Source organism: Euphorbia lathyris, chromosome 1 (assembly GCF_963576675.1).
Source record: "Euphorbia lathyris chromosome 1, ddEupLath1.1, whole genome shotgun sequence".
NCBI lineage: Eukaryota > Viridiplantae > Streptophyta > Magnoliopsida > Malpighiales > Euphorbiaceae > Euphorbia > Euphorbia lathyris.
In genome coordinates, this window is record NC_088910.1 from 58,965,396 (window position 1) to 58,977,367 (window position 11,972).

An 11,972-nucleotide genomic window follows, 5' to 3' on the forward strand; every position below is an offset into this window, starting at 1 on the left:
TTTATCAAGTCTTGAAGAAAGTATCAATATAATCAAAGAAGAAAAAGAAATCAAATTCCCACTCATAATGTGTAAATGGTGTTCAATATGAAGTTTTGACACAAATTTCGAAAAGAGCAAGACAATTAAATGAATAAATTATGAAATAACATTATAAAATTCTTTAACTATCAATCCTAAAAGAAAATGGGTTTGCTGGAATTCCTATTTGCAAAACAAGAAACAAACAAAACTATTAATTATGTGATAGGTAGAATTTCACAAAGTGGGGTTTACTAATCATTTGATTTCACAAGGTGGGTTTTAAAATAAGATGGTATATAATTTAAAACAAAAGAAAATATTGAAGGAACACTTACAGGTATAGAGAATTTCAAGACACTGCAAGTTCACCGCCTAATTGATGAAGACGATGATGGCGGCTGACATAACTTTTTTTCTTTTCAAAACAATACAGTTTGGCTTAAAGTGTAAACTAGGTTTAAGTTTATTAATAAAAATATAAAAATAAATAAATAAGAAACAAAAGGCCCACTTTAACTTAAAAAAAAGTAAAATAAGTTAACCTTAGATAAAAAAAGCGTAATGTTTAAATTTCATGTATATATATATATATATATATATATATATATATATATATATATATATGATAAAATATATATCTTAAAATTAAAACATGATAAAATTTAGGATTATTACACTATATATCTAATATATTAAGGATAATAATAATAACCTTATTGGATAATAATAGGAGTATATTAATCTAATTAAAACTCCTAACTTAATTATCTCTTAATTAATTTAATTCATATTCCTAATCTAATTAGGATTAACAAAATCAAATTAATTATTCATGTATATCACTACATGAATTTCGACCCCCTTATGTCCATGGGCCTTATTGGGCTTCTATCAATTAATTAACATCTATCTCTCTTTTAGGTTCCAAGTCTTATGTGTGATCCATTATGTTCTTATTGCTTCTAGCCGTATGCAACGTTATTAAATTAATTTTCAAAGAATTATATTTAATATTTGCATAACGGAATGATGTACAGAGTATGTGATTAGCAAGTCCGTAATCATTCCCCTAGAGCTATAAGAAGACAGGTTGATTCTGTCGTTAACCTTTCCGTATTAGTTATAGTATAATTCGATCCTTTATCAACTACATCCTTGAACTTAATCTTATGACTATGGGTGATGTCAAGTCACATATAGCGAGACGTTTGTTTTACTTGTACAGGCCGAGTCAACTCAAAAAGATAGGTTAAGTGAAATCTGTATTTCTTACTCTTAAGCTATCACCTTGCAAGGATTTAGAGTCGAGTCTTCCACAAGCAATCCATGGATGTATCTCCCATTAATCGGGAGTGATAAATGCTCAATCCAATATATAATGACTCCACAATTACTTCCTGTGATACCCCAACGTCTACTATTCACACCCCAGAGTCATCTCTGTTAAGGATCATGTTACACCAGAGTCAAAGCATCACATTCCGTAATCCAAAATACCAATTAATATTCCTTTGAGTCTGAGGATTAGTTATACCTATTAATACCAATGAGATGAACAGGTGACAAGGATGAATCTACCCATCCTGTTATCTCAAATTGGATCCCCAATCCTAATGAACAACGTTTCATCGGATCTATGTAACTGTCCAGATATCTGTATATATGAAGCTTGTGAGATCAGCTTTCTGCCGGACAGAAGACATTGTTACATACAAGTCTCAACAGTGATATGTCAATCCCAAACATATCACTTGACTTGGGGTGGTTTTAAGTTTATCAGTTTACTATAAAGTTTTGTCTCACTTCATGCTTGTATGAACACTTTATAATCACTTTAAATAAACTTACGGATTTCCTTTTATTAGACTTTATTTAGTGCTTAAAAGGGATTGCCTTTATATAGTTATAAAACATATATCTCATTAAACAAATGATATAAAGAACAATTCATTTACATTAAGTTTGTATCCTAGAACAATTGTATATAGGACACTAAACCCCAACAGCTTGTGTCTTTGCTATTCAAGACCAGGCAAATCTTGCTAATGGTAAATATTCAGGTATTACGAATACTTATGCTTTTGTTACATCTGCTGAAACTAAATGTGGTAATTGGATTTTAGACACCGGAGCCAGTAATCATATTACTGGATCTTTGTCTTTGATGATTAATTCTAAACCAGTTAATAATTGGTTTGTTATTTTGCCTAATAATATGAAGTTGAAGGCAACTCGTATTGGATCAGTAAAGTTTACACAAGATTTTGTGTTACATGATTTTCTGTTTGTGCCTGATTTTTCGTACAATTTAATTTCTGTGTCCAGGCTAACAAGTTCATTGAATTATAGTTTAATTTTCTTATCTAAATAGTGTTTGATACAGGATTTGGCGAGCAAGAAAATGATTGGATTAGCTAAGGTGAAAAATGGTTTATATCATCTTGATATATCAGATGCTGAATATGCCGTTAATTTTCTTCATGTTGCTACTAATAATGTTGATATTTCTCCTATTAATGCTGCTGTTGTTTCTTCTGATAATAATGTTCAAAATCTTGGTGTAAATTGTAATCATAGACTTTGGCATTATCGTTTTGGACATATCTCTAATGATAGACTTGTTGTTTTGGGAAAGTATTTAAATAATTTTTGTATTGATGATTATTTTGTCTGTCACATTTGTCCTCAATCTAAGAAAAAGAAATTGACATTTCCTGTTAGTACTACAGTTGTTACTGAACCTTTTGATATCATTCATATGGATATTTGGGGGCCAACAACAAGTTCAATAGAAGGTTATAAATATTTTCTAACTGTTATAGATAGTTATTCAAGGTTTACATGAGCATTTCTTATTAGAGTTAAGTCTGAGGTTTCCAAGCTTGTTGAAAGGTTTGTTGAAATGATTTACACGCAATTTAATAAGCGAGTGAAAGTTATTAGAACGGATAATGGTGCAGAGTTTCAGTTGCCTATTTTTTATTCATCAAAAGGTATTATACACCAGACAAGTTGTGTAGAAATGCCCCAACAAAATGGTTTGGTTGAGAGAAAACATCAACATATTCTTAATATAGCTAGAGCTTTAAAATTTCAAATTCTTTTACCAACTGTTTTTTGGAATCATTTTGTGGCTCATTCTGTTTATTTGATTAATAGAATTCCTTCTAAGTTGATTAAGAATAGAACACCTTATGAACTTATATATGGAAACAGGCCTGATTTTAATGAACTTCGTTCCTTTGGGTGTTTATGTTATGTGAGTACTCTGTCTAGAAATAGAACTAAGTTTGATCCTAGAGCAGAACACGGTATTTTCATAGGTTACCATTTAGGAAAGAAAGGGTATAAAGTTCTAAGCATGAGAACATGAGATATAGTTATTTCCCACAATGTGAAATTTCATGAAGATGTGTATCCTTATAGCTCTAAACAACAAGTTTTTAATCCTTTTAGTGAGGACAAAGCTTGGGATGATAATACTGCTCTACAACAACAACAACAACAAAGCCTTAGTCTCGAAATGATTCGGGGTCGACTAACATGAACCATCATATAAAACCGTGAAATCAAGTCGTGTTAGCGACACAAATTCGCTCCCTCCACTCCCATATTTTCCTCAATTCCAAGTAAACTCATATCACTCTCGATCACCCTCCTCCAAGTTTGCTTAGGTCTTCCCCTACCCCTCACCACTATATCCCTTTGCCACTCTTCGATCCTCCTAACCGGCGCATCAAGCGCTCTACCTCTCACATGGCCAAACCACCTTAGTCGGTTTTCTCTCATTTTATTCTCAATAGATGTAACCCCTACTTTTGTCCTAATTATTTAATTACTCACCCGATCCTTTCTCGTATGACCACACATCCATCTCAACATATGCATCTCCTCCACCGACATCTTATGGATGTGACAGTGTTTCACTGCCCAACACTCCGTACCATATACCAATGCTGGTCTGATTGCCGTGCGGTAGAATTTTCCCTTCAATCTATTAGGCATGTCGGGGTCACAAAGGAAACCCGTAGCACTCTTCCACTTCGACCAACTAGATTTAATCCTATGAGCAACATCTCTATCTACTTCTCCATCCGTTTGGATAATAGATCCTAAATACCGGAAGCAGTCCGATGCCTGAACAACTCTCCCATCTAGGGTGATTGTCCCTGCCTCCCTACTCCTATGGCCGCTAAACTTACACTCTAAATATTCTGTCTTACTTCGGCTCAACTTAAAGCCTCTAGATTCTAAAGTTTGTCTCCATAATTCCAACTTCCTCTCCACTCCTTCTTTCATCTCATCCACCAACACAATATCATCTGCAAACAACATGCACCATGGTATACCATCTTGAAGTGAACTTGTTAGTTCATCCATAACGATGGCAAAAAGAAATGGGCTTAGTGCGGAACCTTGATGCACTCCAATCGTAATAGGGAACTCTTCAGTCTTCCCAACACTAGTACGTACACTCGTGCATGCTCCCTCATACATGTCCTTTATGATGTCAATATATTTCCGCGAAATGCCTTTCCTTATCAAGGCCCACCAAAGTACTTCCCTTGGTACCTTATCATATGCTTTCTCCAAGTCATTGAAAACCATATGCAAGTCTTTCTTCTTATTTCGATAGGAAAAATATGTTACATCCACCATCTCCAAATAATAATGTTGAATTAGGTACATCACAAAGTGTTCTACAAAATGTACAACATACACAAGTGGATACTAACACTAGAAAGTCTACAAGACAGCAAAATCAGCCTAGATATCTGTTAAGCCCAAAATATACCTAAAATATCATCAATATTTATATCAGTTTTGCTACGAATTTGTGTTGTTTATATCTATTTAGAGTACTTTTACGTCCGAATATGTTTCTTTCATGCAATGTACCTAAATATTTGGTAAAATCCAAATAGGAGCAAAAAAGGTCAGAAACGAAGGAAAACCCTACGAAAAGAGTCAAAGACGATGAAAATCAAATGCACCGAAACGAAGACAAGGAACGAAGTCGGAGATGGAGAATAACCTCCCGTGTCGCGATCGAGATTCCTTATTCTCGGTCGCGACACGCGTCGCCCAGGCACTTCTCTCCTCCGTTTTGAAGACTGAAATTTACCCCCCTAATCTCGGTAGAGATTTTCTATTGTCGGTAAGATCAGATTTTCAGGCAGCATAATTACACATGTTCGATTTCAAAGATGCACGTCCGTTCGATTGAATGGAAACGTCTCTTCACAGCAGACACGTCCCCTAGACTCGACTCTTCAACAACTATAAATAGAGAGTTGATTTCAGAGTTAAGATATAATTGAGAGTTAAGATTTAGTACAGAATTTATGCAGAAATTCTGAGTCAAACGATTTAGAGTTAGAAGTTCGATTTTGTAAAAACGATATGATGTACACACATTGTTTATCAAATAATTACATACACAGTAGAATTTAGATTTAGATTAAGATCTGTTTATATTAGTTTACATTTTGGTAGTAGAAGAACCATCTCTATTACGAAGATTCAGCGAGAAGATTAAGTAGCGGATTCGATCCCGGAGCCTGACAAACTCTAACGAGGTTTGAGGAAAGGATTGACGACCCAGAACTCTCATGTCGTTTGAATGCTTCCATGCTTTTTATTCTCTATAAACTTGTATCAAATTTATACTTCATCTAATAAAGTTCATGCAATTCAATAAATTTTTATGTAGCACTTCTGTAAACGATCGGAAGTGAGTTCTGGTGTTTTCATTAAAACATAGTTAAATTCAATATCTTTACAAGGAAACTTTGTTGAAAACTTAAGCAAATTCATTCTTCGAGAATTAATTTGGTTAAGGTAGCGATCTATCCCGACCGTAGGAAGATTGTCTGCGGTTCAGAGCCTTTTAATTGAAGGAGTTTATGTTATTACACTTTTATAGTTTATACAAAGTTTAAAGTTGTTTTCTTTGCTTAATGCAAACGAACACAATAAATCTCTTATTTTAAACACTAAACGTTTCTGTTTTGTAATTCACATTCAAAACAGAATTGATTTCTAACATTCTACATATTCTAGCCTTATTCTTATTCTATCAATCTCAAAACCAATTTCAAATAATGATTATCTATTTCTATAAACCTTAAGTCGTATTTAAATTACACTTAAATAAGTTTTCATTAAAAAACGTTCCCTGTGGGATCGATATCTTTTTATTACTACAAGCGAAACCGTGCACTTGCAGAAATCGCTCAACTAGTTTTTGGCGCCGTTGCCGGGGAACGCCAAAATGTTTAACAAAAATTTCGTATTTTATTTCGAATCTAGGTTTATACATACTTATTTTAACTTTTGCAATTTATTAATTTTAATTTACTGACATATTTATTTTTCAATTCTGTTTTGAAGGTACTTTCGGTTCGTGTAAGATTTCAAGTTCATGCGCAGTTCTCGAAGTTCAGGCATTGCAGCAAACCCATTAGATCCAGAAATTGAAAAGACAATCAAAAAGAAAAAGAAAGACAAGAACAACAAAGAGAAACAAAATTCAGAACCACAACCAAAAAATACGGCAAATCCACCAACACTTATGGAATACGCTAGGCCAGGGGTGGCCGGTGTAACCAATAGTATCGTTAGACCCAGAATAACCGCAAACCAATTTGAAATTAAACCCACTTTGCTTAATATGTTGCAAAATAACGTGACATTTTATGGCTTACCTAACGAAAATCCTAACACCCATTTGACAAATTTCCTTGAAATTTGTGACACTTTTAAGATACCAGATGTGACTGCCGAAGCAATCAAACTTTGACTCTTTCCATTCTCTTTGAAGGATAGAGCCAAAGAATGGTTAACTTCTATGCCAGGCGCAACATTTGCAACTTGGGAACAATTAGCCCAAGCGTTTTTATCAAAATATTTTCCTTTAGCAAAAACCGCAAGAGTCATAAAAGAGTTAACATCTTTTTCTCAGAATGATAATGAAACTCTTTATGAGGCTTGGGAACGTTTTAAAGAACTTCAACATTTATGCCCACACCACCAATTGCCCGATGCAGTTTTAATGCAAACATTTTATAATGGATTGAATCCTACAACTAGAGGTTCATTAGATGCTTTTGGAGGAAATGGCAATCAACAGCTGTATGTGGCAGTAGAACGTGGACACATACCGGTGGCGAAACCATCGTCCTCAACCACATCATCCGTTAAAGGTATAGTGAATCTTGATCCAGTCGTGATGTTACAAGCCCAATTTTCTGCCTTATCACACAAAATTGATAGGTTTATGGCACCGTGCGATACCAATGGTAATCCAATCCAAACGGATGTGGATTACGAGGGTATGAGCGAGATTGAACAGGTAAATTTTGTCCAATGGCAAAACCAAACTAATAATCCTTACTCTAGTACTTATAATTTTGGATGGAGGAATCATTCTAACTTTAATTGGAAAGATAATAATAATAATGCAAATGCTAATCAAAATCGTACCAATAATTATCAAAATCAATCAAGAGATACGATTAGAACTTTATCTTCTAAAATCGACAGATTTATAGATGCTATCGGTGGAAAAATAAGTAATCACGACGATGGTTTTAAACGGATCGAAAATAAATTCGATCAACTTATTAAAAACCACTCATCTAGCATCCATAATTTGGAGGTTCAAATTGGTCAAATTGCTCAATCAATTCCATCCCGAAAAGAGGGAAGTCTTCCTAGCCATACGGAAGAAAATCCGAAAGAGCAAGTAAAGACTATCACTCTTCATTCGGGGAAAAATTACTTAGGTCCGGAAATGCCCGGAGATTCTACTTTACTAGGAACTGATTTACCAACGAAATCCAAAGAAGATACATTAAATGCAAAAAGTTCGCATATTGACTCAAATACAAAAACTTTTGTACCCAAACCACCTTTTCCACACAAAGTCCGAAATAAAGACTATGACAAACAACTTTTAACGTTTTTAGACAAACTTAAAACTTTGCATATTAATTTGACGTTTATGGATGCGATAACGCAGATTCCTAACTATGGTAAGTTCTTAAAAGATTTGATTTCAAAGAAGATCAGTTGGGAAGGAATTTCATCCATTTCACTAACTGAGGACTGTAGTTCAATAATGTCAAGCAATTTGCCCACTAAACTCAAAGATCCCGGATGTTTTACCATCCCGTGTAAGTTGGAAGATATTGAATTCCCAAGTTGTCTTTGTGATTTAGGAGCAAGAATAAACTTAATGCCGTTGTCTATTTTTAACAAGTTAGGTTTAGAAGAAGATATCAAGCGTACCAATATGGTTTTGCAATTAGCATATCAAACCACTAAGAGACCATATGGTATAATTGAGGATGTTTTAGTTAAACTTGACAAATTTATTTTTCCTACCGATTTCGTTATATTAGACTTTGCATATGACGTTAATTGTCCATTAATTTTTGGTAGACCGTTTATGAACACGGGACGTGCTCTAGTCGATGTGTCGGAAGGGAAAGTAGTTTTAAGGATAGGTGAAGATAAGATCGAGTTTAATATGAACAAAGCGATGAAATATCCTATGGAGGGATACGCTTGTATGAAACTAGACTTAGTTAAAGAATGTGTTAATGACATTGTTCAAAATGAAGAAATAATAGAACATATAATGGGAGAAGAATTAGAAGATAAGGACCCAGAGCCTTTGATTCGAGAAGATGGACCAGTTCCGCCTTCAATTGTAGTACCCCCTAAATTAGAACTTAAAGAGTTACCAAACCATTTGAAGTACGCTTTCTTAGGCGAAGGCGATTCTCTACCTATAATTATCTCTAGCAAGTTAACTAATGATCAAGAAGAAAATTTGAAAGAAGTTGTTAGAAATAGGATAGGAAGTATGGGATGGCAAATTTCAGACTTAAAAGGAATCAATCCTAGTATTGTAATGCACAGAATTCACTTAGAAGAAGATAAGCCACCTAAAGCGGATAGGCAAAGACGCTTAAATCCGAACATGAAAGAAGTAGTCAAAAATGAGATTACTAAACTTTTAGACAATGGAATCGTTTATCCTATCTTGGATAGTGGATGGGTTAGTCCAATCCATTGTGTACCTAAAAAGGGAGGCATAACTGTTGTAAGGAATGACGAAGGTGAATTAATACCTACGCGAACCACCACCGGTTGGAGGGTTTGTATAGATTATAAGAACCTGAATAAAGCAACCAGGAAAGATCATTTTCCTCTACCTTTCATTCATCAAATGATCGAAATGATAGCCGGTCATGCTTTTTATTGTTTTCTTGATGGTTATTCCGGATTCTTTCAAATTTATATTTACCTGGATGACCAAGATAAAACAACCTTCACATGTCCTTATGGAACCTTTGCATATAGGAGAATGCCCTTTGGTCTATGTAATGCACCAGCAACATTTCAACGTTGTATGACTGCAATTTTTAACGATTTCATTGAAGATATCATGAAAGTTTTTATGGATGATTTTTCAGTTTATGGAGATTCTTTTGATGCATGTTTAGGAAATTTAGATAAAGTATTGTCTAGATGTGAATAGATGAATTTAGTTTTAAACTGGGAAAAATGTCATTTCATGGTTGACGAGGGAATAGTTTTAGGTCATAAAATATCTGAAAAAGGATTAGAAGTGGATAGAGCAAAAACTTCAGTGATAGAAAAATTACCCCCTCCAACTATTATTAAGGGAGTACGGTCATTTTTAGGACATGCAGGTTTTTACAGAAGATTTATTAAAAACTTTTCTGTAATTTCCAAACCACTTACTAATTTACTCATGAAAGATTCAGCCTTTGATTTTAATGAAGATTGTGTTAAAGCTTTTGAAACATTGAAAGCAGCTTTAGTCAGTGCACCAATAATTGCTAAACCCGATTAGGATTTACCTTTTGAAATCATATGTGATGCAAGTGACTTAGCCGTAGGATGTGTTTTAGGTGAAAGGAAGGATAAGAAGCTTCATGTTATTTATTATGCCAGTCACACATTATCCGGTGCACAGTTAAATTATACCACAACTGAAAAAGAAATGCCAGCGGTAGTTGTTGCATGTGATAAGTTTAGGTCATATCTGCTAAGATCTAAAGTTATTATATATACCGATCACACAGCTTTAATGTATCTATTTGCTAAGAAAGATGCAAAACCGCGTCTTATTAGATGGGTTTTGTTATTACAAGAATTTGATATAGAAATTAAAGACAAAAAGGGAGTAGAAAACCTTGTCGCCGATCATCTATCGAGATTTGAAGATGAAAACGGTCCTATCGGTGAAACTATCGGTATACGAGATGATTTCCCTGATGAATATCTCTATCAGATAAAAAGTGTCATGTCACCATGGTATGCAGATATAGCCAATTATCTCGCAGCTAACATTGTTCCAGAAGGGTTAAGTTTCCATCAAAGGAAAAAATTCTTTTCCGATATTAAAAAGTATTTTTGGGAAGATCCTTTCTTGTTCAAAACTTGTGGTGATGGTATAATTAGGAGATGCATTAGTGAAGATGAATACAAGTCTATAATGTAAGAATGCCATTCAAGCTCTTATGGAGGGCATAACGGCGTTAGTAAAACAGTAGCTAGGATATTAGAATGTGGATTCTTTTGGCCTACACTGTTTAAAGACGTTCGTTCGTTTATTATTCGTTGTGACAAATGTCAAGAACCGTGAATTTAGGAAGGAAAGATGAGATGCCTCTCACAAACATGTTAGAAGTTGAAGTCTTCGACGTGTGGGGGATCGATTTCATGGGTCCTTTTCCCCCTTCTTTTGGTAAAACTTATATTTTAGTAGCCGTAGATTATGTTTCAAAGTGGGTTGAAGCAATTGCAACCCCTACGAATGATGCTAAGGTTGTCATTAAGTTTCTTGATGATATATTTTGTAGATTTGGATGCCCTAGAGTCATGATAAATGATGGAGGTACCCATTTCAAAAATCGAAGTTTTGAATCACTTATGAGAAAATATGGAGTACACCACCACGTATTTACGCCATACCATCCTCAATCGAATGGTCAAGCGGAGATATCAAATAGATAACTCAAGTGGATTTTAGAGAAAAGAGTTTCGTCTTCAAGAAGAGATTGGTTTTGTAAACTTAACAATGCGTTATAGGCATACCATACTGCATTTAAAACACCTATAGGAATGACACCGTACCGACTTGTGTATGGAAAAGCTTGTCATTTGCGAGTAGAATTAGAGCATAAAGCTTATTGGGCTATTAAAGCACTTAATTATGATTTGCAACAAGCAGGCAAGAAATGTTTATTCAACTTAAACAAGTTGGATGAATTACGTCATTTATCTTACGAAAATGCAAAAATATTTAAAGAAAAAGTGAAAAATTGGCACGATGCCAAAATTAAAGTCAAAAGCTTTAGTGTTGGAGATAATGTGTTGCTGTTTAATTCACGACTCAGGTTATTCCCAGGTAAGCTTACGTCTAGGTGGACATAACCATTTTTAGTCATTAAAACTTTCGACTATGGATCTTTAGAACTTGAAGGACCCAATGGAGTTCATTTTAAGGTTAATGGTAATAGATGCAAAATTTATTATGAAAATGCTCCAATTAGGGAAATTAAGTTTATAACAAAATTTCATGAAGATTAATTCGTTAACTTTCATATATTTTCTTGTTTTATTTTTGTTTAAATTCTTAGTTTAGCTTTTATTTTGTTTTTACACATTTCATTTTTTTTATGATTTTGAGTTATTAGATGAGTGTATATCAAGTTTAAAATGCATAAAAATATATTTAAGTCATGTTTTTAATCAGATTTTAGGTATATAGTTCGAATTAGAAGAAATTCAGGAATCTCGGTTGAGATTTCAGGAATCTCAGTTGAGATTTAGCACTTTCAAAAACTGTCCAAAAAGGTAAGGAGTTTTTTGATCTTACCAAGATTGGCAATTCTCGGTCGAGATTC

General features: G+C 34.1%; 1 non-coding gene across 1 annotated transcript; it reads right to left on the reverse strand.

The window, feature by feature from the left end:
- Nucleotides 1-6,955: 6,955 nt before the first annotated feature.
- On the reverse strand, nucleotides 6,956-7,062 carry LOC136215865 (small nucleolar RNA R71). Its single transcript, XR_010682868.1, has one exon. It is a non-coding gene; the product is annotated as a small nucleolar RNA R71 (small nucleolar RNA).
- Nucleotides 7,063-11,972: the final 4,910 nt, after the last annotated feature.